Consider the following 24010-nt stretch of genomic DNA (forward strand, 5'->3'; position numbering starts at 1 on the left):
TATATGATTTTATCGCTGGCGTAGCTTGAATACTTTTTCAACTGAATAGTTTAAACCTAGCCTCACAATTTCCATGCTTAGAAAAAAGACATTCAAAATTATTTTCTTGATAGTCTACAAAGCTCTGGCTCAGAAAATTACTACCCTTTTGATGTGAAGGCTGAAATAACTAATTATAGCTAGGGAGATACAATTCCTCCTTTAATAATGAAGAAATAGCAATCTTTCACCTAGAATAGAGCAGCATCTGGATTTGAAGCATGGAAGATTAAATCAGAAAGCTTTGAAATTCTATTATATTCAGAGAAAGAATGTCTCCAAGGACGACCCTATTGACAATAGAAGGTAGTTTCTTCCAGAGCATTCCAACATCTTTGCAGAGGTGGCCCGGGAAAAATTGTGACAGAGGTACTCGCTGTTATATATCATTTCTTCTTAGCAATTAGGTAAGCACATAAATCAAATGGGTCAGCTTCTCCAGTGCGGTGATAATGCAGTGACTAATTTTAATCTCTAGTTCACCAGGGCTGAGAGAAGGAAGGATCAGAAAGGGAAGGATGGAAAGATAGCAGCGGAGGAAGGAAAGGTTAAAAAGGAGAAGAGGAAATACAGGCAAGGAAGAGGATGAAGGGAGAGGAACAGGTAAGTAAATGGAAGAGGAGTTGCCATATTATATATAAGTGCCCTTTCACTTAATCGTCATCAGAATCAGCTGAGTGTAGCTAGATAGGTCCCGCCTCTCAAGCTTATGATGCAGTCTGTGGGTTCGCATTTCTAAAAGGTTCCTAGGTGTGTTAGTCAGCTTTCCACTACTGGAATGAGCTTGAGACCAACCATTTTGAACAGCAGAAAGGCTCACTTTGACTCACAATTGGAAGAGGGTTAGTTCAGAGTCAGACAGTCTGCTGTTTTGTGTTCTATGGTGGAACAGTAAGTACATCAAGATGGGGCATACAGCTCCCCAGAAACAGTGCCCACTTCTGCTTGATGGGCTATAGGCTGGCACAGAGGATCACATGATAAATGGCATTCCCATTCATTGCAAAGAGAAGCTGGAAGGTAGATGTCTAAAGCCTGTTAATATCACAGCTAAGGACCACAGCAACCCACAAATAAAAGCTATGAAAATCAAGTCCTTATCTGTATGCTGTATTTGGTTCTGTGGTGTGTGTGGTGATATTTAATCCTTCCAACAAAGGAAACATAATGCAAAGGGTGCCACTGTACTTCTTGTAGATCAGATCAATCCCTAATTATATTCATTTATACAGTCATTCCTTCAACTCACTGACTCACAGAAGACAGATATATACATTCAGAGTAAGTTAGGTTTCTTTTTTTTTTCTTTGAGACAGGGTTTCTCTGTGGCTTTGGTGCCTGTCCTGAAACGAGCTCTTGTAGACCAGGCTGGTTTTGAACTCACAGAGGTCGTCTGCCTCTGCCTCTGGAGTGCTGAGATTACTGGCATGGGCCTCCACCTCCCAGCAGGTTTGGTTTCTTTTTTTACAGGCGCTAAAGGTGCTCAGGAAGATAGAGACTAACCTTACTTTCTGTTGCTCAAATCAATATCCTTGAAAATATTTCTAAATCTGAAAATTATCCAAAGAGAAGCTGCAAATGTAAAAGGCACCTCCCCTACTTGTTCCAAAAGAAACAATTTTGTTCTTGGCAGAATATTTAGAAAGTGTCACCAAAGTCATCTTTTACATGTGACTTTGGAAACTAAAAACAACTTGAGACAATGCCTCTAAGAGAAAGCACACATACTATATACGATCTTTTCTGAGTTTGATAGAATAAGCATTTCATGATTTTTAGCTTTAACTGTAAACCTCTTTAAAAAAACTGGAGGCTGTTATGTAAATACAATGCTGTATTACTTTGCCCAAAGGACATCAGTTCCTTACTTCATTGTGTGCAGATGCAAGATTATGGTGTCTGTACAATTACAGGTTCTGGTCATTACTTTAGGAATAAACTTCATGCCCTATTCTTTCTAAAATACCGCAGAAATCCTCTTACTCTTCGTATTTTGCAAAGATGTCTGGGTATATGGACCTCTTCTGTTAGTTTTCGGTCTGCTGTCAGCAGACCAGGCTGAGGCAGAAAAAAAGATGTGAAGGTCTGGTTGAGCCTACAGATCTGATATGGCTCAGGAGAAATGAACACTCGTGGGCACAGGGGACTGGGTTGCTGTGCAAGGACAGGATGATCAGGCAGATTCCCAAGCTAAACCCTGAAAATAGATGGTACATAATGTGGCTGGTAGGGAGGTTGGATTTGGTATGGAAGGATGTTGGGAGCCAAATCTCAGGGCTTGGCATGAGATCCTAGGCCATGGTTGGCAGGCCACATAGTTTACCTTTACATAGCAGCTCCTTAGAACCTCAGCTCAAGAAAAGAAACAACCTGACCCAGTCCTCCACCCACAGGCTCAGTCACCTAAGCAACCCTTTCTGGACCTCTTACTCATGAACTCTTTACTCTGCCAAACAGCCTCTTTGTGGCTTCCTAATATCCTGCCTATACCAACACCTGGTGCACAAACAACCCATTCTGCCCCTCCCCATATCCTGACTATATAAGCTAGCCTGAAAAAAGTAAAGTTTGCCAATTGATCAGAATCCTGTCTTGTGGTCGTTCTTTCTTCGTCTCTTGTCCCCATTCCCTATCCCTGACTCTCTTGCCCCAGGTTGATGTCCTGCAGGTTGGGACAGAAGGGGCCGGTAGACTGGGAGCAGACAATTGGGTTCAAAATGAAGCCTTGAGGCTGGGAATGAACCAGAAAAGGTGACCAGGTTAGGCCAGAACACAGGATGTGGGACCTGTGCTAGATATGGCGCCTGGGTGTGGGCATATGGAGGAAAAGATTAGAACTCATCCAGCTAGACCCTGAAGAAGCAGGCTCAGTATTTCCCTTTATGAAGCGATTTTTCCTTTACTCTGTGCTGTGACCTAGGAAATGTTATGGACATTTTCCTAGTCACATGGACTTTAATAACCATCCACCATCTTTTTAAATAACAAATATCAACCACACAAAGTACAATTCATTTTCAAAGAACTCTTGACTTGTAGCACACATGGCCATGGGAGTAAAGTGCTTTGTGAGTTTTGGGGAGACTCAGACAGGAAATGGGGCTGAGTGTCCAATGTCATGTTGTCAAGTCCATTTCTGCCTCTCATCAGCTGTATGACCTTGCAGGGATGACTGCACATTGATGGATCACATTATACTCACATACATAAGAGAATTAGACTAGTTAAACTCGAGAAACTACACAGGTTCTCTCAATTCATAACTCACTCTGATGATCAGACTCAGGACAAAAGATGTTAAAGTGAGTCTAAGTTCCAAATGCAGAAATATACATGGAAATACAGCCTACATGGGAGTCCTAACAGGAACTATACTATATTATCTGGTATGAAATTAAAAGCTGATTTCCTACTAATCTTGTGGACTCAAATATTTAAAACATGCATACTTTTTTCAGCCCCATTTACTAATATGAATACTGCACATCATTCAATAACTCTCTAATGCTCTTGTAAATATAGTTAGCTGAGGGGTTACAGAACTATGTCAGGTTTGTAGGAAATCTTCAGTCGTAAGTTCAGAATGATACATGTATCAGTTAGGTAAAAAGGTCTTTGCATCATCTACTGTATATAAAGATACATAATAGAGATGAAAAAGAGAAGATTATAGCCTCATACCAAATATGGATTTCACTTTGGCTTGATATCCTAGTTTGTGACAAACAACTAACTATATATATATATATATATATATATATATATATATATATATATATATATCATTGATATGAAAAGAATACTTATGCCAATAAATACCCCCCTTGTTATAAGTCTTCACAATAGTTAATCAATTTCATTCCTCTGATTTCTGTTACTCTCATGCCATGTGCAATATGATAACAGCACATAGCTTTCCATTTTTGCAACTAATTAATTAACTAATTACAGTCACATTCAAATTACATTATCTTCCTAAATTTTGGCTCTAACAAATGCCAACTTTAATTGCATACCTCACAGAAACTTTTCAAGTTCAGAAAGCTCAAACACTTCACGAAGCAATGATTGTGTTGAAATAACAGTTCAGAGGTTTATAAAAATGAACCCTGCTTAGAAACTGGACTGCCCTACCACATCATCCAACAGGGTGGCAATTTTCATAGCATTTATTATAAAGAAAGTAGATGGATCCAGAAATAAACAGGTTGGAAGAAATGATTCAGTTTATTAAGACTGAAAGCACTCTACAGATGCTTAAAGACTTTAATGTTTCCTCGGTCAGTGGCACAGGAAAACTTCCCCAATCATCCTAAGGAAAATTCTACTTTATTTTGCCACTGAGGATAGCATCTGTTGTGGTTGCTTCATGTTTCCATTCATTGTGCAAAACATGCTAATGTCTGCATGTTCCTGCCTACAAACTGGAGCGGCACAAGATTATGTAAAATAATAATGAAAATAATAAACCATCCTCCCTTGGAAGCTTGTGGGAAACACGAAATTTGGTAATTTAGTAAAAATCATTTTAAAACAATTTGGCCATTAGTTAATAGTACAAAACTTTTTAATTATTGTTTGTTTTACGATATTGCTTGAATTCTATGTAGAAGCCATTGTTCCAAACAGAGACTTTTCAACAGAGCTTTTGTCTCTTGTTTTTATATCAATCCTAATGATTGAAACAAAGGTTCCCGAAAGCTAGGCTGCACACACCACTAAGCCACATGCCCAATGATTTTACCTTTGTGGTTTACTTGTTGCTTTGTTCACTTTTATGCTTGTTTGGAACAATATCTCAATACATTGTACATCCTGTCGTTGAACTCACTCTGCAGCTCAGGCTAACCATGAACTTCCAACCCTCCTGCTTCAGCTTCCTGTGTAACCAGGATTTCAGGTCTAAACCACTGACAAGAATTCCTGGATAGAAACTGTGTCTGAAGAGAATGAGTGACTAACTAGAATAAAATTTGTGCATCAGTGTAGGAATGTTACAAGTTCAGGAGCTTTTAGCACCCTAATAGGCCCATTCCTCGCCCACCTATGTGTTGGAACTAATATCCTGTAACTCATAGACAAAAAACCTTTTGGAATCATTTAACTTAGTAAACCACTAGCTTCCCCCAGCCACAAAGCTAAGAATGTCTGGTATAGAATCTGAGCTCTATAGGACAGAGTACTTCAACTTGCTGTGACTAACTACTTCTCTGATGTACTCAGCGGCATTTTTAAACTTTCCTGGATTTCTGACTGGCTTTGTTCTATAAAATTATAAAACTCCATGAAACTGCATTCCTCTTGGAATATGGAATGTGGGGAATGCTAAATCTTTGTTCCCAGGCTGTAGCCACTCAGATTTGGTTCTGGAATAAATGCTCTTGCTCCCTTTAAGGAAAGAGTTGTGCTTTCTTCATAGACAACACCACATGAATCTATTTCTTCAGAGCCCATATATCTCTCCATGGTGCAAAATAATTTTCATGAGGCCCAAGGACTGTCTTTATGGGCTTTTTTTTGCCCGTAAGCAACCAAAAACTATATTTTACAACTGTGTTGATTAAAATAAAATAAAATATATTCATACAAAATATCAATTTATCCCAACCTAAAATTCATTATTCATTTGTATTTATAAGTAAGCAGTCTATTTTCATGGCACAAGATAAAAGTGTGAACTGTGGGTCCTAGCAACTTAAAGACTCTGACTTGCAAGTCAGAATCTATGTGAGTTTGTAATATATGGGAGGAAATAAATGCTAAGTTTCTTAACAATAATGAAAACTTTCACTGTAACTATAATTAATGTTTATAATGTAATGAGAATAGCTTGCAAGAATCTATTACCATAAAAATAACCTAAAGATCTGTAATTATAGCATATGTTTCCCATTAAGTTTTTTTTTTCTCCTGAGAGGCACCCACAGTCACTATATATTAAAGAAAAATAGTATTCTTCACTTAATGTTAAAATGGAAACAACCTATCATTATTCATGAGTGACAAGCCAAATGCTCTTTCTGCCCAGCCAGCAATCAGAACATAAACCCAGTGCTCCCAGATAGCATGCTCATTTCAGCTCCTTTCTTCTGGACACTTCCTTCAGTCCATTTGTGTGTCTGTTGTTGCAGAATTCATCTTAGGTTATGAGCTTTCCTTACTATTTGCCTCACACTTTCTGGACACAACATAATGAAGTTACAAAATTTTAAAATTCCTACTAACAAGAATTAGTCCATTTCAAGGTGTCACACTTGAAGTGAAGGGAGCCTTTTCTAAATTCTTCTTTATTCCCTTTTCAGGTATATTCTTATCAAGAACTACCTTGATAAGATAGGTGCTATCTATGTCAGTGGGACCTACCCTCTCTTCACTAACTCTTTCTTAAAAATAGCCAGGCTAAAACCTAAAGTGTTCACCTTTGGGAATTTTGACTTTTACAACTAATATACCTCTAGAAATACAATTATTGTCCATTTCATCAAGATGACAAGGAATCACTGAAGTTCAACATTAACATCTAAAGAAAATCTTACTGTTATTCAAAACCACAGACTTCATTCTTTTCCTGGAAATTTATAAAGCAACAAATTAGGTGAGCTTGGTTGGTGTTAGACTTTAGAACAATTATAGGTGGCAAATCCATGACATTTATTCAAAGCATCATGCCATTGTAGTTTCTTTTGTCTTACTCTTAACTATAGAAAGTATATCAAGATGTCAACTACCCATTATGGCCATAATTTGAAAACGTGTTAAATTCAGCAGAATCCTAGATAAAGAGGCCCATTGCTCAGGCTGGTTCAGTCAGTCAAGTGTTTGCCTTGCAATGGAATCCAAGTTTGATCCCCAGACCTTCCCCCGTGGCATGGGGGAGCTGGGCACTAGGAATAGAGGCAAACACAAGCAGACATGTGGGTGCTCAAATAGCCAGCTTATTCTAGTTTATGCATGCAGAACCCCAAAGAAAGACTGTGTCTCAAAAAAATAAAAAAAAAAATAAAAATAAAACAAGGAGGACTCTTGTCCTTCAGAATGATATTAAGGGTTGTTCTGTGACATCCACAAGTATACCCAGATACAGTTAAGAACCTAAACACACACACACACACACACACACACACACACACACACACACACAAATGCCTGTAACTGATGAAGAAATAATCAAAGCACTTCTGAAACACTGACTTTAAACAAACAGAGCAAATCTAATTGAGGGAACTTTCACATGCATAGGTAAATGGGCAAAGGGAATAAGAGAGAGAGACAGAGACAGAGACAGAGAGACAGGGAGAGATAGAGACAGAGAGAGAGAATCTGATAGCTACTCTACAGCAAAGACAGTCTCTTTTTGTGACTCCTCACAGGGATTCCTAAGGTCTGTGGGATAGATTTACCTGCTCTGCTTTCAACAAACTACAAAACAATAAAAAGTAAGGCTAAACGATAGATTTTTCCATTAACCAGTAAATACATCCTTAACCCATTTATGGGCGCTAATCATTCACCAAGAAGCTACAGCTGACAGGGTAAGAGCTATAGTTTTTAATAGTACTGCTTAATTATCATTTATATGCATGAGAAAGAAAAAATAATTCAATATTCAGTTGTAGTTTTACCAAAATTACCCTATGAAAGAATTACTCCTTACTTGGCTGTAAAACATATTGTTTTGGAAGTTATTAAAGCAGAAGCTAAAAGAATTGCATGAGCCCAAATTTTTGCCACAAAAAAATCAGGGGAGGGGGCAGTTCTTAACACTATTTTTAGCTATTATCAGGAACACTAGAAATATATGTCTGCCCAAGGAAGTAGTCCCAATCATCCATCATCAAAATCACACTGAATATTTAATTTAAAATCACGAACTCATCAATCACTAAATAGCTAGACCTAAAAGTAAAATAGCCAGATATTAGTCAGTGGATTTGGGTTATTTCAGACTTCCTGTTGTTCTCTTGTGAACAATAAGGAGAGTTTGATTTGTATACATAGGTATTAATATGATTGAAATGCGTGCTAACCAAGCCTCTGCTTTCATTATTACTCCAGTACTCTAATGATTTGACCATGGGGGAGAATGTGTCATGTAGAAGCCTGGCATACATGTAGGGAAAGACTATTATTGTGAGACCCAGGTTTAAGTTAACATTATGGATCCTTCTAAATACAGAATTATATTAATCACACAATAAGTATAAAATAGTTAAAATAGGTCTCCTCTATCTAACATAACTACTAGCAAAGTGTGATCATTTAAACTTAATAGTAAATAATATAATTGAAACCGTTCCTCAATCACACCAGCCACTTCAAATACTCATAAATGACTATCGTACTGAATGCAAGAGACACATAGTAGTTCCTTTCTCAGAGTCTGTAGTATGGTACAAGGCTAACTTAATTTTAAATTTAACTGAAAAATATGAATTATTTGTACTCAATAGGGCATATATAACATCCCAAAAGGCTCCAAAGTTTTTTATTAGAGAAGAATATTTAGCCTCTGTAAGAAATAACAACTACGTACAAAAAGACCTGAGTAAAATGTTTTTATTAAGCTTCTGCAAAATATTTATAATTAGAAATTATTTGAATAAAATGATTTTAAAAGAGCATCATGAAAATGCTGTCTAAATCCATAAAAATGAACAATGAAATCCTTTCATCTTAAAAAAAATCCCAGCAGCTGAAAATATTCAAAGAACAGAATTGCTATGAATGAAGAGATTAGTGTTTGGCTATTTTAACTGTTCAGCCTTGACATTTTTTTATTGATGTCTCATTTCCAGGCCTAGTATTGGTTTCTACCATCATAGCCAATAGATCCAAAGTCCATTTCTACTGCAAACAATGATTCCAATGAATATTGGAAAATTACTTCTTTCAGCAACTATTTATAGAACAATATCAAATCTATTGAATTTTTCAAGTGTTTGTGATGTACTATCACACAGATAATTCATATTTAAGACTATTTAGAGTGGAGTAAAGGGATTTGCATATGAGCAGACTTCAGACACACACTGTGTTCTTTTTTTCTGAAAGTCGAGGCTATTGTGAGCCTAATCATAAGCAACAGGTTGTTCTTATGAGAAATATCTTAAATGGAAAATTCAGTTTTAAGTGACTACATTGAAGAGAGATTTCCTGTCCCCTTGGTCCTAGAAATAAAACTTAATGATATCCCCAGCTAAGAAACGTGTTAATGGAGGACACAGATTACAGCTATAAGGGCAACCTTGAACACTTCAATAGGAAAAAATATGATATTTAGAATTCAACTTTCAAAGAAGAAAGATATGTTGGCTTCTAATGGAATGTTTCAGTTTCTCATACTCTGTACACAAATGCAACTGAAAAGGCCAAAAACAATTGAAAGACTATTTTTCCCCACTGGTAAATAAGCCATGCCAATCTTCCAATGTGTGAGAAGGAAATTGAAAACTTGAGTACTATACATTAGAAAAGTGTTCAGATTCTTATGGGTCATTCTTCAGAACTCAGTGTCTCATAAAAAATTCCCATGGACCCTTGCTGTGGAACTCCTGCCCCACTGGCCTAAGAATCCTGATTTGGGGAACTACCAACAGTAACTTTGCATTATTGGACTGAACCAACTCACAGTGGCAAGACAATGAAGGTACATGAATCAGGCTTTCTGTGTTTGAAACCCAGACATTCTAAATTGGAAACTTAAAAATAACTTATTTTTAAGTAATAAGTAATAACTTAAGAAGTTATTACTAAGCAAAAAACGTAATACCCCATGTGAAAGCCTTCCTAGAATTGATAGTAATAGTAATTATTAAACACATACTTCATGTTTTCATTTTCCATACAACACTCTATTTATTTCTGTTTTTTAATATTTCTGCACTCTGGAATGCTAGCATATTCATTATAATTCTTCTGCATAGATAATGTCTGTACATAAATAATCATTTGGGACATAGCATAAACAAGGATGCATTGTGAATTACAGTTGGATGAGGTGTCCTTCTTTGGGTTCCCGGAAGTCTCTGGCATAGCTTTATTAGTGTATTTTAGCATTATAATAATGTGACATTTTTGAGTGTGTACACACAAATGCATGTGACTACTCTAACATATTCTTTCAAGCTGAAAAAATGCTTTATTAATCTTTGTATCCTCAGCATTTAGAAAGAGACTGGCCCAGAGTAGGTACTCAAATATTTGCTGAATAAACACAAGAATAGGATTTTGATATTTTCTAATAGTTCTGGAGAAGGAGCACTATGATATTCTTGTAGCCAAAACCCGAACCAAAGTGATACTTTATTGAGTTTGCTTCCTTGGCTTCAATATGAATCCTTACTGCTACATATTGAAAATCATTATCTCTATGTCAAGATAATTCCCCTTTATGAATAGAATACTACATTTATTTTTACCAAAACTTACATAAAAATCAAAGAAAGAATGGACTCAGAACACACATATTACAATAAATCAATTTAGAGGCAGATGCTGGCCTCCAAGAGATAGTACAACAAAAATAAGAGATAGATACACTGCAAATGTATTATATATATATATATATATATATATATATATTCATATATGTTTCAGAAAAGTAGAGAAGATAAATATACAGAAACATTGCAAACTGTTTACTTAATTGCTGTGGAAAAAATCTTTACACTGTAAATATGTATTGTTCTCAATGTAAGTAATAATCTGTTTAGCCAAAGGCTAGGCAGAATTTTGGGGGCAGACAGAATGCTGGGAAGAAGGAGGGTGGAGTCAGAGGAGTTACCAGGAGACACGAAGAAGAAACAGGATGTGCATTCTAAAAGAGAGGTAATTCCACATGGCAGAATGTAGATTAATATAAACGGGTTAATTTAAGTTATGAGTTATCAAGCATTTATAATTAATATTGTCTCTGAGTCATTAGTTTGGAAGCCACTGTTGGAACACAGCTGATGGCAGTCCTGTTGAAAATCTCCACCTACTCCTAGTGACCATATTTTATTATAAATCTTCCCAAATTATAATTCCTTTTTAAGGTTTTTAATTATTTTTAAAATATATATATATTGGCACTTGACTTGCATGTCTTTGTGAGTGTATTGGATCCACTGGAACCTGAGTTACAGACAGCTTTGGGCTTCCATGCAGGTGCTGAGAATTGAACCCTGCTCCTTGGGAAGAGCAGCCAATGCTCTCAACTGCTGAGCCATCCCTCCAGCCCCTTTATGATTCCTTTGTCATAGATGTAGCTTTTAATCGAGTTCTAACTAATTTTCAGAAAATGAATTCTGAAAGCATAATAAGATGCTTGCTATAACTTGCATATATCTCTAAATTTTAAGTTTTCTTAAAAGGTCTACAGATGTTTACACTCTTGTCATTTTATTTTACACATCACTAACAGCAAAGAGATCAGATAGAATAGCTTTATGAATAAAAGATAATATTATATGTACATTTCATTCTGGAAGAAAAATTTTAGAGTTAATAGATATTGCCTACTTATCAATAGTAAGTGCTACCATTTTCACACTTAATATAAATATCTATCACCGCTGACATGATCAAAAATCGGATAAATTCCATTTCTAAAGTGTGAAGACTATAAATTCTTTTCTATACTGAATGTGCATTTTGTCAAGACAAGTATTATTTCAATGATACTTGGATGACAATTACAAACAGAAGATTTTTGTAATGTCTTCAAGGATACTGTCCTACAGGAATAAAAAAAATGAAAACTGGTATAATATACCCACTTTTCCACTAAACTATTATGGAAATCCTGAATTAGATGTTTGGGTTTTTTTTCATATTGAATGACCTCAACTAGGAATCCTAACTTTGCAAATCATAGATTATAAGCCTACAGAGTAAATTTACATCACCTTAGCATCAATCCATCTATACAAGAGAAAATACTGGAATGCACTCATTATAACCACAATAGTGCACCAAAAGAGCAAGACATTTAGTTTTGTCATTGGTAGTGTTCATGCACTTTGAAATAAGCCTTTTCTATAATAGTACTTCTAGTTCTATTCTGGCAGTGCAACTAGTTCTTTTACTTATCCAAATAATTCTAAAGGTTATGCTTTTCTGTAAAAACTGCAGATTTTGCATTTTGGATAAAGACAAAACTAACATCAATTATTTATCATTTACAGTGGTTTATAATCAAAAGAAAGATAATGCCTGTATCGCCACACCCTATGTAAAGCAGAGCTGAATACAGTTTAGACTCAAGGCAATTAATTATTCATCAAATGAGAACGGCTATAATGATAGAGAAAACTATTTCTATTTCATCTCCCAATGAATTTGATCAAATATTTAGAAATGGGAATGGTATGTAGGTCTGAGCCTCTCTTTCTTTCTTGGTTGTGAAGGGGGAAATCATCAGACTGGGATATCCCATTTCGTTGAAATATCTTGATAGGACTTGTAATGTGCTCTTTCTTCTCTTCTCACCCTGACTGGTTCCACTGGGTGGATGCTCCAGATTCCACTGATGATGTCTTTGCAGAATCATGGAAGAAATATTGTGGCATATGTTCTACTCTGTTTTTATGACGCAATTAGTGAAGGCACTCACGCTATGGATATAGGTATTTTATTAGTTCATAGAATGACATGTGGTAATATTTTTAGAAGAGAGTGGTATAACTTATTCTTAAGTAAAATAAGTGGTCAATGTAAGAAAAGAAGAGACAAAGGGACATTGTCACATAGAAACCGAAAGGAAAATAACCAGTGCATGTTTACAAAATGGATACAAAATCTGTGCACTTAGGCTCTTTTCTGAGATATGTATTGTCGATGTCACTGTATGCCCCATATCTAGTGCCCTCCTTATGGTCGAGTTAAATTCAGAAGATCCAACTCAAAACAATGATTACGTTGAGAAACCACTTTACACAGTAGGGTTTAGATGAATTGGGGAGTGTTTACTGAAGAAAAGCCCAAGCAAGGATGAAGTTACTACCCTGGAAATGATGTGATAATGGAAAACATACCCAGTCAGACTTCATGAGATCTTATTTGAATAAGTGTGTGATAAAAAAGGGCGTGCATTTCATTTAATTTTTTAATCTGATAAAATTTTGAGCTACTCTACAAAAGAAATGGGTCACCTTAAAATGTTAATTGCATATGACATTTAAAATCTTCATAGAAAGCCATATAATTGCAGAGAATACAGTAGAAATGGAAGACACAAATGCATGAAAGTATGAGCTAGGCAAATTACAAGGATTTTTTTTATTTCAAGAGTCTGAAATTCTACATAAAGAACAAAAGATTTGAGGAATCTCACATGCCAAAATCTATGACATTATCACAGACTTTACATACTAGGACTTATGTGAAACCAAAGAGGAACTGCTGAGAGTGAATTAAATAAAAAAAAAAAAAAAAAAAAAAGGAACAAAGGCAGCAGGATCTCTCATAGAGCCGAGAAGTATAGGGCTGGGGGATGTCTCAGTGGTTGTGGAGGAACCAGATTCATTCCCAACATACACATTGTGGCTCACAACCATTCACAACTCCAGTCCCTCTGCAGCCGCCAGCCATACCACATAATACAAATGCATATATATATGCAGGCAAATAGCCACATATATAAAACCAAATAAGTAATTCTAAAGTATTAATAGAAATAAGAAGAGATATCAACTGCTTTCTTTTCATAATAGTATATTTGCCAAGATGCAGGAAGAGTATCTACAATTGTTTGACATCCTTTTGATTTCCTTTGATTTAATTACCTTTAAAGTGACAAATCTGTATTATAATAAATACTACAGAATATTTTCAAAGATAATGTCACAAAATTTCTAATGTGTGTAGTTCATCATTTAAGACCACAGCAGATATGAAATATCGAATACTTGGAAAATACTGGTTATCTTTGTTTCAGATGGAGAGAAAGGAACAGAAATCAGCTCAAATAGCCATTCTGACACATCTGCTAAAACAGGCCTAAAAGAAGAAAAGGAGTTCTATGAGAAGGAAACTAATGTCCAAATGTCCAATTCAATGTCAACAACTGATTGTCACATTCTTTTCTACTGGAGCAGACAATGGTAATTTTAGAGCACTAAACAGTTTCTTGCAAACTTTAATTCATACTAACAAATATATTTTGAAATATCATTGAGGCTTAGTAAAGTTAATCTGTGAGAAGAGCCAGATTTTTTTGTTTGTTTTGTTTCATTTTTTTGTTTTATTTTTTGAGACAGGGTTTCTCTGTGTAACAGCCCTGGCTGTCCTGGAACTCACTGCTATAAACCAGACTGGCCTGGAACTCACAGAGATCCCCTGCCTTTGCTTCCTGAGTGCTGGGATTAAAAGCATGAGCCAACACCACCCTGCTGAGAAGGGCCAGAATTTAAAGTCACAGTTTCTTTGTAAATCTCAGATCTTCAAACAACCCAATTGCCTACACTTATAGCCGTTTTCATAGTGCCAAGTGCATTGCCTGGCGCAAAGGAGCAGTCAATATATTGAAACAGCTGAAGTATGGATTCTATTTAGTAGTTAAGGTTTGCATATTACTGCATATTTCATTTCCTGTACTACTGGACACCATGCTTATGATTCTGCTACAGAAAAATATTCAAACATGTTTGAGTCTATACAGCAACTGATGAACATCAACTATACAAATAACTAACACAATCATCTAACTATAATGATAGCACATGGCTACTGAAAAGAGTGCTACAGTGAGGTAAACTAATACCATGCCTTGTAGCACAGATTATTTTGGAGTTTGAGCATTAATAACATAAAAAGAGGTTCAAGTGTCATCTAATGTATTCTTGTCAATCCTTCTGTGATAAGCATACTTATCTATATTTAAAAATTAATCAAATGATCTGGCACTAGTAAATGTAATTTTCATTTTTTCCTTTCTTTGTTTTCCATGAATATTTATCACATGATAGGCAAAATATTTAAAAATTAAAATATACATATAAGAAAATATAATTTGTAACAGGATTACTTTTGTGCAACAATAATGACTTTCAAATCCCTTCCTAGTAGTATGCATTGAGATTCAGAAAGTGACAAATGATTCCAGAGTTTTGCTCAAGAGATACTTGAGTGCCAAGTAAATCTCCTAGCTGTGCCCAGAATCTACTCAGCATTTTTCTGCCACTGACTCTGCTTATGCCAGGTAAGAAAATGCTGCTGTCTCCCACCTATGGCTGATAGTACTGATTCATCACAGAAAGTGCCTAAATCCTGTCAGAATTGAAAATAAGCATACACACACATTCACACATCTGTGTGTATGAGATTTGTATGAAATTTTAAAAAGATTATTGTTTGAGAATTGCATGTTTGAATATAAGTTGTCTTGTGAAGTCAACTGGGGTTAGAGGTAGATAATACTCTTAGACTAATGATTTTGCCTGAGATTTTAGAAACAGTCTCCATATGGCCATTTCTTATTCTGTCTTTAAAAAGCAAAGGACGCAATATTCCTTAATGACATGAATCTAGTAATTAATGTCTGAAGCTCAGAATGGCCCTGGACAGATACGAATAACTCTGAACCAACATCAAGGGGAAGAGAGAAGCAGCATAGAAAAGTAAGGATTTCACTTAATGGTTAAAGACTGGATAAGCTTTGGAAGATGGTTTTATAGAGGAATCAAACAGCATGTCAGAAAATGCTAAAATTCAGGCAGTTTACTTTGCATGCGACAATATTTAGTTATACATTGAGTTAAAGATCACATCCCTGGAATCTTGATTTTTATGCAGACATATGGAAATCAGAGGGTAATGCAACTACAAAGCATTGTGAGTGATAGAAGGTGCAAAAACTGAACAAACACTTTTAATTCTACAGCAAAAGGGGAGAAATCTTTACTCAGCAGCTATACTGTTCCATACATTGTCTAAAACTAAAGCCTAGGGTTCTTTCAAATGAACTTTTACCAATAGGCTTCTGAAACACAATATGGCTGCAGGAGAAGCATTCTAGAACCATTGATTCTTTCTCTTGATTTGTCCTAGAGATAGCACAAGTAAACATAAACATAGTGTAAGTTTAGATAGAATGTACTAAAATTTAATTATAGCTACGGCTTCTCAAAAATTTCCTCCAAATGAAGTGAAAGAAACAAGAGCAAGAGTCACAGCCCTGCCAGAAACAATTTGAGTAGAAGTTTAAGGTTGCTTTGCTTTTAATAGTCTAGATTTAAACAGGTCGGGACTCTTGCACATGTCTGACAGTCGGCTAATGATGTCTGGCCTCTGGTTCAGGGAAAGGACAGCTGGTTTTTTTGGTAAATCCACTTGTCTTTTTTAAAAAGACAAAAGTGCGTGTTTATTTTATGGCTCAGATTTTTGGTAAGAGGTTTAGGTTCTCCTACTGAGACACCTGCCTGGACAGAAGAGTGAGGACAGACATTATTCAGATGAGTCATCTCTGATCTTATCCCAGAAAACCTCACATATCAAAATTCAAGACCTGCTTCTCAGAACCTGGCCCTTTGGTTTTTGTTATTCATATTTTAACCAAGATTCTCTGATTAATTTTTCTATTAGCCCTGTTGAACTTAGGAGAGTTTTGGTGGTGGGTTTCTCTTTTGGGGGGTGGGGGTGGGGATACTGTCTTGTTAATTTTATTGAGTTATCATCAGGCTTACTTTATCTGTATATTAGAATGTAGCAAAGGAAATAGAAAAGTCAATAAGAAATGGTGTAGCTTATGACACAGAACAGTAATATGAAAATGTACTTATGTTTCCCTAATTATAGTCAGATTGTGTCCTTAAAATGTTTGCTCTCAAAGGATTACCAGCCACAATCCACACAACCAGAGAAGCTAGGAAAAAAGTAGGACCCTAAGAGAGACATACATGGTCCCCTGGAAAGGGGAAAGGGATAAAATGTCCTGAGCTAATTGGGAGCACAGGGAAAGAGAGAGGGAGTTAGGAGAAAGAGAAAGGGAGAAGAGGAGCTGGCAGGAAGACATGAGGGAGCAGAAAGGTTGAGTCAGGGGAAGAATAGAGGAAAGAAAAAAAGAGAGAGAGAGATACCTTAATAGAAGAGGGAGCCATTATTGGTTTAAAAAGAAATCTAGCACTAGGGAAATGTCCAGAGATCTACAGGATGACCCCAACTAACAATCTAAGCAATAGTGGAGAGGCTACTTTAAATGCCCTTCTCCAATAATGAGATTGATAACTACTTTATATGCCATCCTAGAGTCTTCATCCAGTAGCTGATAGAAGCAGAAGCAGAGACCCACACCTAAACACTGAGCTGAACTCCTGGAATCCAGTTGTAGAGAGGGAGGAGTGATGAGCAAAGGGGTCAAGACCAAGCTGAGGAACAGACAGAAACAGCTGACCTGAACAGGGGGAGCTCATGGTTCCCAGCCTGAGAGCTGGGAAACCAGCATAGGAATGAACCAAGCCCCCTGAATGTGGGTGTCAGTGAGGAGGACAGGGCAGTCTATGGGTCCTCTGGTAGTGGATCAGTATTTATCCCTAGTGTACAAATGGACATTGGGAGCCCATTCCCCATAGAGGGATATTCTCTCAGCCTAGACACACAGGGAAGGGCCTAGGCCCTCCCCCAAATGATGTCACAGACTTTAATGATCCTCCATGGAAGGCCTTACCCTCCCTAGGGAGCAGAAGTGGAATGGGAGGGGAGCTGGAAGGATGGGAGGGAGGGGGAACTGTTATTGATATATAAAATAAGATTGTTTCTAATTTAAATTTAAAAATCTAGGAGAAAAACCAAACAAACAAAAAAACACCTTTGCTCTCTACTTCACTCCCTCTCACTTTGGTAGCATCATTTATATTTTGTTCAGAGAAGGCATTACAGAAGATATATATATATATATATATATATATATATATATCCTAACAGAATTTGAATAAACCATCTCACTTAAAATCAAGACTGCAAATGTTTCACCTGATCTTCTGATCATAATAAAAAAGCAATATTCAGGTTAGCATGAAATCATATCACAACTAGGACTCCATCATACAGATTTCCTTATTTTTTGAAACAATGTCCAGAGACCCTATAGCCACTGCTCATCAGACAGCATCCTCCAAGGTGAGAAGTGAATTTCAATTCCTGGCAATGTTAATCCAGAGCAATGACTTTGAAAAGTATTCTCTTTTATATCTAGATCTTACAGGGAAATTGACATTACTTACTTCTGAACATCTTCCAGAAAAGGATGCAAAGCACTTTAGGCAGATTAACAGTCAAGAAAAGCCAAGTCATACCTTTGGTGGATATTTAGATAATACATTCCTTAAATGTAGGAGTGCCATCTCAGACCTATAATCCTTGCATTTGAAGACAGAAGAAAGAGTATTGTCTCCTCTAGTTTGCAAGTTTGAGCCCAGCATATACTCAGTTGTATAGTGTGTGCCTGGGCTGCATAATGCCTTTCTAGTCCCATCCTGGCTATGTAATGTCCTATCTGAAATTAAAACACTAACAACTACAGTCTTTGTCCATTATATTCATTTATAATGTAAGAATCCACCAAGTGCTACACAGCTGAATTCCCCTGTATGTGATTAAAATTCACTCATTTGGGGAAAGATAATCCTTTTAAAACAACTTTCTGTTTATATAGAATATAATGATAAAGGAGAAAAACTACTCAAAGAAAACACTAATATCTTGTAGTTTGTCATAGCCATAGTCTCTGTGTTTCTGCTTTCTAAGCTCTTCTTTGGAAGAGCTTAGAAGTAAGAGAACCAGGTTACTGTGAGGTCTTTATCGTTATCATGCTCCATTATCTTGTACAAGAAAGCACAGCCTACCTATTTCTCACAGTACTAGGACACGAGAAACTTTAACAGCTGGCACTGCCCACGTGCCAAAAGATGTAGCTCTCCAGACTACCATGATGGGCGCTTTCATCCTTGAAATACTATTATCTCTTGTCTCCTAGACTACTGCGTCTCAAAACATGACTGGAGAAGAGAAAATGCTAAGGTGATGATGGTTCCTATCTCGGAAGATCGTATGAAGGAAGTGCTTGAAGCAAACCCTGGGAGCCTGTAGTTTCATTGACTATATATTAAATGATTCAAATTCCTAAGATCTCTGTCTACACTGATAAGTACCACGCCAGACTGCTTACATCGTCTATGCTTGTTTCTCATGATAGCATAGAGGTTAGAGGTTTCAATTAACCTACTTGCATTTCCTATTAAAGCCCTGCTTGATTACTACAAAACCATTATTTTGCTTTATGAAAGACACACACACACACACACACACACACACACACATATGTATATATTATATACACATATATAATATATATATACATATACATATATATATGATCAAAAACAGAAGCCCATATTTCTCAACTACTACAAATTTCAACATAAAATGATGCAAGGCCCAAATACAAAATCTGAAACCCTGGAATCAATAGAGGGACAATTCCCACACAGGCGTAGAAATAAATGTGTCCCTTTTTAATATGAGACCATGAATTCACAAGTATCAAAGTTAAAATAAATGGGCAAATGAAATTCTTTCAAGTTAAAAGGTTTTGTGCAATGAAAGTAGAGGAAAGAGATTACTTACTGTATTTAGAACATGGGAGAAAAAAGAACTTTAAGCTAGCCATCTGACAAAGGATTGAAAGAAATGATGGAGATATTCAAAAACAGAACTGCTGCTGGGATAGCAAACACGACCATTATAGGGGCTTCTCAAAAGCTAAATGGGGACCTACTCTATCATCCACCAGTCTCCTTTCCATCAGATGTATCCAACGGAAACAGAGTATCAAGAAAAGGTACATTTGTATCCATGTTTGCGTTACAGTATTGATGATGGGTGAGATATAGGATCAAACAAGACAGGAATACATGATGGTTAAAGAAAAGGTAGTGAGTATACAGACAGTGGAATATTTTCCATAAAAAAACCAAACAAACATATTATCCTGTCATGTGCAGCAAAATGGCTGGTGTTTGCATACATCCTGTTAAGTAAAATAGTGACACTAAAAAAAGCAAATATTATCTGTACCCTTTCATGCATGGATGCTAAAAAATGTTGCTCTCCATGTGGAATACTTTTTTCTAAAGACAGAATTGGTACGATGGAGGGATGATAAAAGTTAAAGAAATCCTGTTAGTTCACAGGATAAACAAATTATAACGTTCAACAGAAGACTATAATCTTCAATAATTGTTACATATTGTATGAGTAAGTATAGTAGTTAAGGTTACAAATACAAATTTTAAGAAGACAGAAAGTTGAGCTGCACTGAGTTAATCAGTACCTATTGTGTCTATGATCTGAATATCACACCAAAAACCAAAAAGACAGACAATTTATTAACCAACCACTTTTTAAATAGCTAAAAAGACAGAAATGCTACCTACCAGGCTTCACCATTACACACTGTAACTATGTGCTGAAGCCTCACATCTCCCTCCATCATTATTCACAAAAACACACTCATTAACAGAAATAATTCTCAGTATCCTATAAAAGTACTAGTACAGAGGCAGTTCAGTGTGCTGACAAGTGACCCATGGGCCAAATTTATCTTGACCTTCCTCTTCTAAAAATGTCTTCACAAAGGCTGCTGAGATGACTGTGGGTAAGCACACCTGCTGCTAATTGACCTGAAGGAAATCTGCATGGCTCCAGAAATGTATCCCCGACACACACATACTCACCATGGGCATGCATATTCTCACACAACACGGGGAGGGATTGTCAGTATTTAAGTATCACTTTTTCCGGGGCTTACTATCCCTAATCTGCTATTCTATCCTTTAACTTATTTTAGTTGAATCCCTGAAGGGTTTTTAGAGGATGACAGATATGATTTGAAAAAGAACCTAAAAAAATTGATACAGAGGAAACTAACAAGTAAAAGTAACAGAGTAATAAAAAGAAATGTTCTTTAGAAGAAGTTTGGTAGAGTGTATATTATGTATTTATTAGAAATCACTTTAAAAACTATAAACTAATGATTTTAAATGTACATATAAATCCATATACATTTGAGCATACAATTACATGAGTAAAATTTATTTTTCCTACCACCTACATGCCCAGATCCTAAATATTTTATCCTCAGTGGGTCACACATTGATTCTCAAATAAGAAGATGGTGTACATGTCAATACATGAACATGTGCCCAATACTATTTTTATACCTATACATGTTTAGTTATGTTTATGTTCCCTAAGTGTCTGTTTGAGTGCATATACCATGCATGCCTACATATTTTGGTACCATTTAAAGTAACATGCACCAGTCTAGACATTTTGCACTGGAGATTTTAAGAAATAATGAAAAATAAAGGAAAGGAGTATAAGTGATCTGTCAAATCATTTCTTAGTTTAATGCAGTTTAGTTTTAAAAAGTATTACCAACATTTGCTACTTTACTTGGAGCCTCATTCATTTTAAATAAAGTAACAGTAGCTTTAATTTCTGTGAATGTGAATGTATTTGGACTCTGTGTAAAAATAACGAAATTATTTACAAGATCAATGCACCCTTCATGTATCAGTGTTTAGAATAATGCCAACTCTTAATAAACTACCTGCTTCCATGAGGAAACCCTGGTAGCCACTTTTAAATTATACCTCTCTGCTTTTATTGGAGTATGTACTGTGCTTCATCTGGCATTTTGTATCAAATCTGTGTGGGTTTTTTTTTCCTTTAATGCCAAAAGCAGAAACATACTTGAAAAAGACAGTTGATCAACACATCTGAACTCTAGCTTAATTATGCTTTTCATGAAAACTGCGTTTTGCTGCAAACATGAAAACCGGCAAGGTTATGTATAAAGGATTAGAAGTAATACTCACTTTAGTACCCATGGTTAAAAATTCCCTGAAATAGAAATAATTTATTTGAATATTTGTTCTCATATCCCCTTTCACAGTGTTGTTTCATCTTCCAGGTCCATACGAGATGTCTTAATATTACCATAATTTTTCTAAGTACACCAACATTCTGATAAAGAAATCAGTACAAATAGAAAGGATGAAGAATTTTCTTCATTGTTTATCTTTGCTACATGTAACATTCTATAAAATTCAGAGTTTATCAGAAAATTAACTGAATGTCAACTTAAATAGTCAAATCATCTTTCTTACTTTCAAAGTAATAACTAAAGTAGATCCTTATGAGAAAGTTTCAAGTTCACAGTGTTTTCATAGGGTTGTCCTTAGAAAGTACCTGGCTACAACAGAGGAGGACTAATGCAGGTTATGATACAAAACCTAATCACTGTTTCAGAAAGGCCAGAGTAAAAGAGACACCAGAAACAACACTATTCATCTTTACTTCCTGCTTCATAGAATGGATGGCTAGAAAATACATGAAATGATTTAACAACTAGAGGAAAGTGGGCAATGTTCTTCAATACACAAAAATCAAGCATATGTCCCAGAAATTTTACTACATGGAATATACAAAGGAAAAGGTATGTACACGTGAACAGTTGTCAGATACCAACTTATGTGCACACATCACCAGAATACTTGAAAAAACCATAGTATATACACATAAAAGAATGATATATACATACATACATACATACATACATGCATGCATGCATGCATGCATGCATGAGAAACATGGTTAAACCAAATATAAACCATAGAGGACTGCAAAAGACTGCAGCAACCTTTTATCCACTCATAAATTCAATAAATTCAGTTACATTTTCATTTTCAATGACATAGGTGTGCGGTGGTGGTGGCGCACGCCTTTAATCCCAGCTCTTGGGAGGCCTCAGAGGCAGGTGGATCTGTGAGTTCAAGGCTGTCTGGTGTACAGATAGAATTCCAGGATGGCCCGGGCTGTTACAAGAAAAACCCTGTCTTGAAAAACCAGAGAGAGAGAGAGAGAGAGAGAGAGAGAGAGAGAGAGAGAGAGAGAGGAGAGAGACAGAATACAAGCTGATGCTCACCCTGAGACGTGAGGTGAGAGAAAGGGACACCATAAAATGTGAAGAAAAGGAGGTGCCTGTGGTTAGATGTCCATTCATATAAAATAAAGAGCTTGTATTGTCTTATTTCATCCTTAGAACTACTAAATTTAACACAGAGACAAAGTGATAAAGAGAGCTACGCATAGATGACTGACAGGAGTTATATAAATGAATAATAGCTACTTAAAAGTGTGCACCTAGAGTCAGCCAAAGCCAGGCTTCTTTACCTCAAATTCTTAATAACAAAAAGCTAAGTTTTTAAAATTCACTTTATTGATGGGGAGAGTAATGAAAGAGATATCTCAATAGAGGGAGCCATTATGGGGTTAGGGAGAAACCTGGTGCTAGGGAAATTCCCAGGAATCCAAAAGGATGGCCCCAGCTAAGACTCCTGGAAATAGTGGAGTGGATGCTTGAAGTGGCCTTCCCCTATAATCAGATTGGTGACTACCCCAATTGTCATTATAGAGCCTTCATCTACTACCTGATGGAAGCAGATGCAGAGATCCACAGCCAAGCATGGGGCCCAGCTCCTGAGTCCAGTTGAAGAGAGGGAGGAGGTATTATATGAGCAAGAGGGTGTAAAGATCATGACAGGGAAACCCACAGAGATTTTGACAGCTCACAGACTCTACATGGACAGCTAGGCCACCAGCATGGGACTGACCTACGCCATCTGCATCTGGGTGACAATTGTGTAGCTTGGTCTTTTGTGGGGCACTAAGCAGTGAGACAAGAACCTGTCCATGACACATGATCTGGCTCTTTGGAACCTATTCCCTTTAGTGGGATGCCTTCTCCAACCTTGATGCAAGGGGAGGAGCTTGGTTCTACCTCAATTTGATATGTCATGCTTCCTTGACTTCCATGGAAGGCCTTACCCCTTCTCTGAATGGAGACAGAGGACAGGATGGGGAGATGGGAGAAGAGGAAGGGTTGGTATGTAAAATAAACAAATTGATAAAACATTTCAATTGCTCCCTT

The 24010-nt window shown here is 36.4% G+C and overlaps 1 protein-coding gene and 1 long non-coding RNA gene across 51 annotated transcripts in view; one reads left to right on the forward strand and one right to left on the reverse strand.

Annotated features, from left to right (window-relative positions):
• The window catches only part of LOC103160919, a 65378-nt gene extending 46235 nt beyond the window's left edge, over window positions 1-19143 (forward strand). For 45 of the 50 annotated variants that reach the window (XR_004771900.1, XR_004771895.1, XR_004771897.1 and 42 more), the window contains 4 exons: window positions 518-642; window positions 13958-14123; window positions 15085-15220; window positions 18992-19143. This is a non-coding gene — a long non-coding RNA (uncharacterized LOC103160919). Of the gene's footprint in view, window positions 1-349; window positions 447-517; window positions 643-12541; window positions 12648-13957; window positions 14124-15084; window positions 15221-18991 lie in introns of all 50 variants that reach the window. The other 5 variants (XR_004771909.1, XR_004771893.1, XR_004771907.1 and 2 more) reach the window with 5 other exon arrangements.
• Kcnd2 (potassium voltage-gated channel subfamily D member 2) overlaps window positions 1-24010 on the reverse strand; it is a 484656-nt gene that overhangs the window by 446911 nt on the left and 13735 nt on the right. The window lies entirely within an intron of this gene.

This window comes from Cricetulus griseus (genome assembly GCF_003668045.3).
Source record: "Cricetulus griseus strain 17A/GY chromosome 1 unlocalized genomic scaffold, alternate assembly CriGri-PICRH-1.0 chr1_0, whole genome shotgun sequence".
Taxonomy (NCBI): domain Eukaryota; kingdom Metazoa; phylum Chordata; class Mammalia; order Rodentia; family Cricetidae; genus Cricetulus; species Cricetulus griseus.